Genomic DNA, 6,000 nt, shown 5'->3' with positions numbered 1-6,000 from the left:
AGTGGAACTTTGCAGACTTTCCAGAAGCTCTATTCACAGAACTCACTGAGGTCACAGACTTCAGTCTCCTGAGGAGCTAGCTCCCTGGTAGGAAGAAGAGAAAGAGAAGGCACAGAAGGAAGAAGTAGCTTTGGGCTTATGCTGGAGTCTGCTCTGTCTTCTAGGCTTTTTTTTTTTCTTTCTTTCCCTTGAGTTAGTCTTCTCTTGGAACTTCATGGGACACATCAAGGTCTCTGTAGAAGACAAAATTAAAGCACAGTTACATACTAATACAAAAAAGGATTCTCCATATAATACCCCTGGAAGCCTGGACTATTCTCCTTCTTCCCAAAGCAGTTCTAACACTGAGCCACTAAGCGCATGGCTCGTATCTGGGGCCCTGGGGTAGGTAGTCAGGCATCAGCGTCTGTTGCTAAGACAAGAAGGGGCCTCTTCTTTGCCTAAGTACAAGACTGGGCTTGACCTAGCTGCCTGTGCTTCTGGCTGGCTCCCTTTGTCAGAGGCTCAGCTGAGCATCAGGAAGTGTAAAGTGACAGAAAGGAGAATGACAAGGTGTTTAACAATGAATCAGAGCCATGACCTCGCAGAGGTCTGAAGGCACATAGGCTGGTGGCTGAGTTCTTGGGATCTAGAGTTGAAGTAGTCTCAGATCCTGCTCTTCTCATTAATTAGTAGTTCAGCTTGAGCAAGTCATTGCTATCTCTCCAAAGAATGCCCCAGCTTATGTACAAATTTGATACCATTTAGGGGAATGGAGTACTCACCTCTCAAGGTCTGTTGGAAGATTTAAACAGCTACTGTACATAAAACAATTTGCACACAGTAAATGGATGACCAGTTTATCCCAGTTTGCCCAAGACTTTTTTTCCCTTTTGGTTTTTCAAGGTAGGGTCTCCTCTAGTCCAAGGTGATACAGAATTCACAATGTAGTCTTAGGCTGGCCTTGAACTCAAGGTGATCCTCCTATCTCTGCCTCCTGAGAGCTGGGATTAAAGGCTTGCACCACCATGTCTGGCTTCAAGACTTCTTTTTAAAAATTATTTATTTGACAGAGAAAAGGGGAGAGAGAAAAAAAGAATGGGCATACCAGGGCCTCTAGCCACTGCAAAAGAACTCCAGATGCATGCGCCCTCTTGTGCATCTGACTAACATGAGTCCTGGGGAATCACACCTGGGTCCTTTGGCTTTGCAGGCAAATGCCTTAACCTCTAAGACATCTCTCCAGCTGAAAACTACTTTTTTTTTCTTTTTTTAGGCAGCGTCTCATAAAGCATAAGGTGGCCTCAAACTCACTATATAACTCGAGGTCAGCCTTAAAATTCTGATCCTCCTGCCTCTACTTCCTGAGTGCATGCTGCCATGTCTGACTTATGGGGTACTAGGGGAGGTGAATACAGTAATTCATGCATGCTAGGTAAGCACTCTGCCACATGGGCAACATCCCCAGCCAGACTCTTCTAGTTTTAACAAGGTAAGTCTTGCATCCTAGGAGCCCTTTCTGTCATGGATGGATTGAGCCAGTTGTCACACAGTGCACACGGGCTCCTGTGAGCACTGTGGCTCACACACTCACACACATAGACCAAAACACAAGTACACGTGATTAGCTGCCGCCCCAATGTTCAAAGCACTTGTTCTATGACTGCTTTTGATATTTTCTCAACTTACTGAGCTTTCAAGATGCTTGGTGCATTTCTACTTTTCATTGGTGTCCCCATTTCAGGCATGAGCAACCAAAATAGGGATTCACATTTCCCCATGTCATGATTTATAAGCAGAGTTGGTGTCGTTTGAACCCTTTCTGGATGACTATGAGTTTAGTGCTATTTCCACAAAGCTCCTGACCAGAATACAGACATCTCTGAGTTCCTCTGAAAATATAGCATAGGACCAAGTGCTTCCATTTCCTTTCTTTTTTTTGTCATTATATTCTCAAAATTGGGTTGTTTATCCTTTCAAAAGTTTCCTCATGTCTTATGTTAAATGCATTTTTTGACCATAATGCGTATGTCAGCATTTCATATGTGTGGCTGTACATCCATGAGTTCAATCATGTGTGTATCAAAATATTGAAGAAGTAGAAGGGGGCGAGCTGGGGACAAAGAAGAGATGGGGGATGGAGTTGAGTAATGCAAGATATACAATATACCAATGTATAATATATTCAGGTGTGAAAATGTCATGGTGAATCACATTAATTTGTAAAACTTAGTAACGATAACAATATGAACTGTAAAAAGTTAAACTTTCATCTGTACTGAACATATACAGACATATTTCTTGTCATTATTTCCTTAACAGTATAGTGTAACATTCTTCATACAACTGTTCCATTGTACTGGGTATTTAAACAATCTAGAGATGATTTAAAGCACACTGGAAGACATGTATAAATTTCATGCAAATACTATTTTCTGTAAGAATCTTATCTGTAGAGGTCATGGAATCAACCATTGCAGGTACTAAGGGATGACCCTACATGGTTTCAAGTACTATTTAGAATAAATTAGTTGGTAAAAATGCTTAAGACTTTGGTTTTCCTAGAAATGAGGCTTCAATCAAGCTTGCTGTCTTTGGTATGTGATTTTATGTCACAGAAGCAGACTCTCAGCCAAGGATGTGAAGAATTAGAAAGAGTGTGACAGGTGCTAATAAGCTTCATGGCCTTGTGAATGAGTAGGAGACAGGCTTCCACCTGAAATTCAGTGTGCTTTAAAAGCTAACTATATTCAAACAATAGCAATGGCTTGTTTGTTGGGCATATATAATCTGCTGGTGTTGGTGCTCACCACGTAATAGCCATAGTCTCTTTAAACAGTCTCAACACAAAAGGAGAATATTATTTTCTAAATTTTATGTTTGAGGAAATTGAGGCACTGTAACTAACCATCCAACCACTCAACCAACCTGGAATCACTAGGGTAGGTCAGTAGTAAAGTCAGGATTTGAATGTGGTTATAGAAATTGTCTCATGGCTTTAGCCAAAAATCTACATATAAGGAATGATAGCTAGCCTGGGCTACAGAGTGAGTTCAAAGCTAATCTCAATTACATACCATACTAAGAACCTGTCTTCAAAGATGGGCAGAGGGAAAAGGGGAGGAACAGGAGAGACAGGGGAGAGAGACAGAGAAAATGATTATGGGTATAAATTGCTCACATGGGACACCTCACCTGCACTAGAATTGCTTTTCTGATATGTCTTTCTATTCACAAGAGACGATCCAGAACTTAAGATCCTCAGCCCCTCAAATCCAAGTGCCCAGGGTTGCCAAATAACATTTAGGATGCCAGTTAAATCAGAATATCAGGTAAGAAACTTTTTAAGCAAAATAACTTTTTGATATAAGTATTTTATTCAAAATATAGGGGTATATTTATACTAAAGTATTATATTTCTTTACCAGAAATTAAAATTCAATGGATCATGTGTTCTTATTTGGTAAATCTAGTTATCTAGGAGGAGAGGTTTGGTGGTTTGATTAGATGGCCTTCACAAACTTATGTATTTTGAATGCTTGGTCCCAGCTGATAGCAATTGAGAAGGGGGAGCCTTGCTGAAGGAGAGATGTTGTTGGAGGTGGGCTTAATGGTGTTATAACAAGCTCCCTTTGCTAGCTTGACTGACTCTACTGCTGCTGCTGTCGACCTGATTTTGGCAAGGAGGTGATGTCCAGCCTCTGCTCTACCATCTTTCCCCTGCCATCATGGAACTTCTCCTTGAAACTGTAAGCCAAAAGAAATACGTTCTTTTCATCAGCTGCTATTGGTTGGGAGCTTTATGCCAGCAATGAAAAGGCAACTGCAACAATAAGTCAGCTGGGCTTCAGGTTATGTTCTGTCTCTGGTATGAACAGTCTAGGGTTTCAATCCATTTCTGAAGAATTTCACTTATTTCTTATTCAGAGCCATCTGTTCTTGGTAGATCTTCTTGGAAGCCTGAAACAACTGCTTCACTAGAGCCATCATCTTAGCCCACTGGGGCTACCACAACAAAGTATCATTGGCTGAGTAGCTTACAAAAGCCAGAAAGTTCTCATAGTACTAGAGGTTGGAGGCCTGAGGTCAGGGTGCAACATGGTAGAGTTCTACTGAGGACCCCTCTAGTAGGTGAAAGATGGCCAACTTCATATCGTTTCCTCCCATACTAGAAAGAGATGAGAGAGCACAGACTCTCCCTTGAGTTCCTTTCATAAGAGCACTAATTCCATTCGTAAGAACTTCATCATATGCATAACTAATCACTTTTCAAAGGTCCCCATCTCCTAGTGGTGTCACACGGGAGTTAGGATTTCAGTTCATGGAGGTGAAGAGAATACAAATATTTAGTCCATTGCAGCTAGGAACTGTGGAAAGGCACAGGTAAGGATGCATGCATGTGCACTTACCAACCCATTGAATGTTCACAGACAGCCAAGTTCCTAATGCTAGAGAGGTGCTATGTCTCCAACAAAGGGAGTGCACCAGAGGCAGCCAACAGGCAAGACAAGCAAAACCCACCAGCCCTACAAAAATGCTGGAGGTAGAAGGGATTACAGGATGCACAGTGCACCCCTAGATGGCACCCTTAAACTAAAATTTTAGGAAAAGTAATTTGTTTTCTTAAAGTATTGTGATTATTAGTCCCTAGTGGATATCAACATTTTCTGCATAGGGAACTCATATTTCAGCTAAGCAGAGTGTATAAAGTCAGACAGGACTGGCTGAATCGTAAGAATGTAGAGACACATGCTGTCTGTCCATGCTCTCCTGTGTCTTCCAGCTCTCCCCTCCTGCTGTTGTGGAGTTATAACAGGACCTCTCAGCTTATGATTACCACCATTGTCATTGTTGTTGTTGCCCCAAACTCTTTTCTCTACACACTAGCCTGATTATTTCTAGAAGTATAAAGTGGTTGAAGTAATACTATGGCCTCTTTTTTTTTTTTTTTTCCAGTGCTGGGAAATGGACCTAAGGTTTAAGGCTTTACCCCAACCTCATGGAATATTTCTGATCTTCCCCCAACGTGCTTGATCGGTGCTGCCTTTTATACAGGCATCTTTACACTTGTCTTTCCTATAATCCTGTGACTTCTGTCTTCACTCAGAGAGTTATTGTCCAGGTTGCTATGGACACAGGTCATGAAGGAAAGGTGGACTGTCACAGGTCATGGAAAGAGCCTGAGACCTGTTAAGTAGCAGACAAATACCTGGGCTTGTTTCTCTCTCCATTTTATGAATGAAGAAGACATGGTTCAGGGAGGTAACTCAACTGAGGTCACAGGCAAGAGTGCTGGGCCTATAGCCATGGACTGTAGGACTTCAGCCCAATGTTTCCCCACATATGCCCAATGGCAGCGCTTTTCAACCCCGTATGGCTGATCACCCCCAGGGAACATTGGGGACATTTTTAGTCATCAGCACGGGTGCACACATGTGTGCACGCATGTGTGTACCTTACTGGGATCTAGTGAATAGAGGCCAGCAAAACTGCTGAGTATGTCACACTGCACACAGGACATCTCAGAAATATAAATGGCCCTACCCAAAATGCTAGCCGCCCTGCTGTTGTTGCTGTGCTCTGGTGGTCTGGATTTGAAACCAGGAAACAGATTTCTCTGACTTGGAGCCTGGTGTACACAGGGATTTGGGTTTATTTACCTGGTCTTTCCAGCTTTCATTTTTTATTTCATCTATAAAATGGGAGATGATTAATCCATTTCTAAGGTTCTTACTGGCTGACAACACTTGCATGTGGTGCCTCACCACTTCTGTGTCTCAAAATTCAGAAACTCTTCAGAAAGAACTAGGTCTGTGTATTTGGGAGGGAAAACCCTTAAGTTGCTTTTATTAGGCTGGAGGTGCAGTCATGAACGCCTGAGAAGTCCTGGGCCCTAAGTTCCATGTCGCAGTATCCAAGTAAGCAGCTGGGGCGTGAACATACACGCCTATATAACAACCAGCCCTGTCGGGGACAGAGACCTGAGAATCCTTTGGGGCTCGCTGGTCAATCAGTCTGACC

This window comes from Jaculus jaculus, chromosome 2 (genome assembly GCF_020740685.1).
Source record: "Jaculus jaculus isolate mJacJac1 chromosome 2, mJacJac1.mat.Y.cur, whole genome shotgun sequence".
Classification (NCBI taxonomy): Eukaryota; Metazoa; Chordata; class Mammalia; order Rodentia; family Dipodidae; genus Jaculus; species Jaculus jaculus.
Note: the sequence above shows the minus strand (reverse complement) of the source record.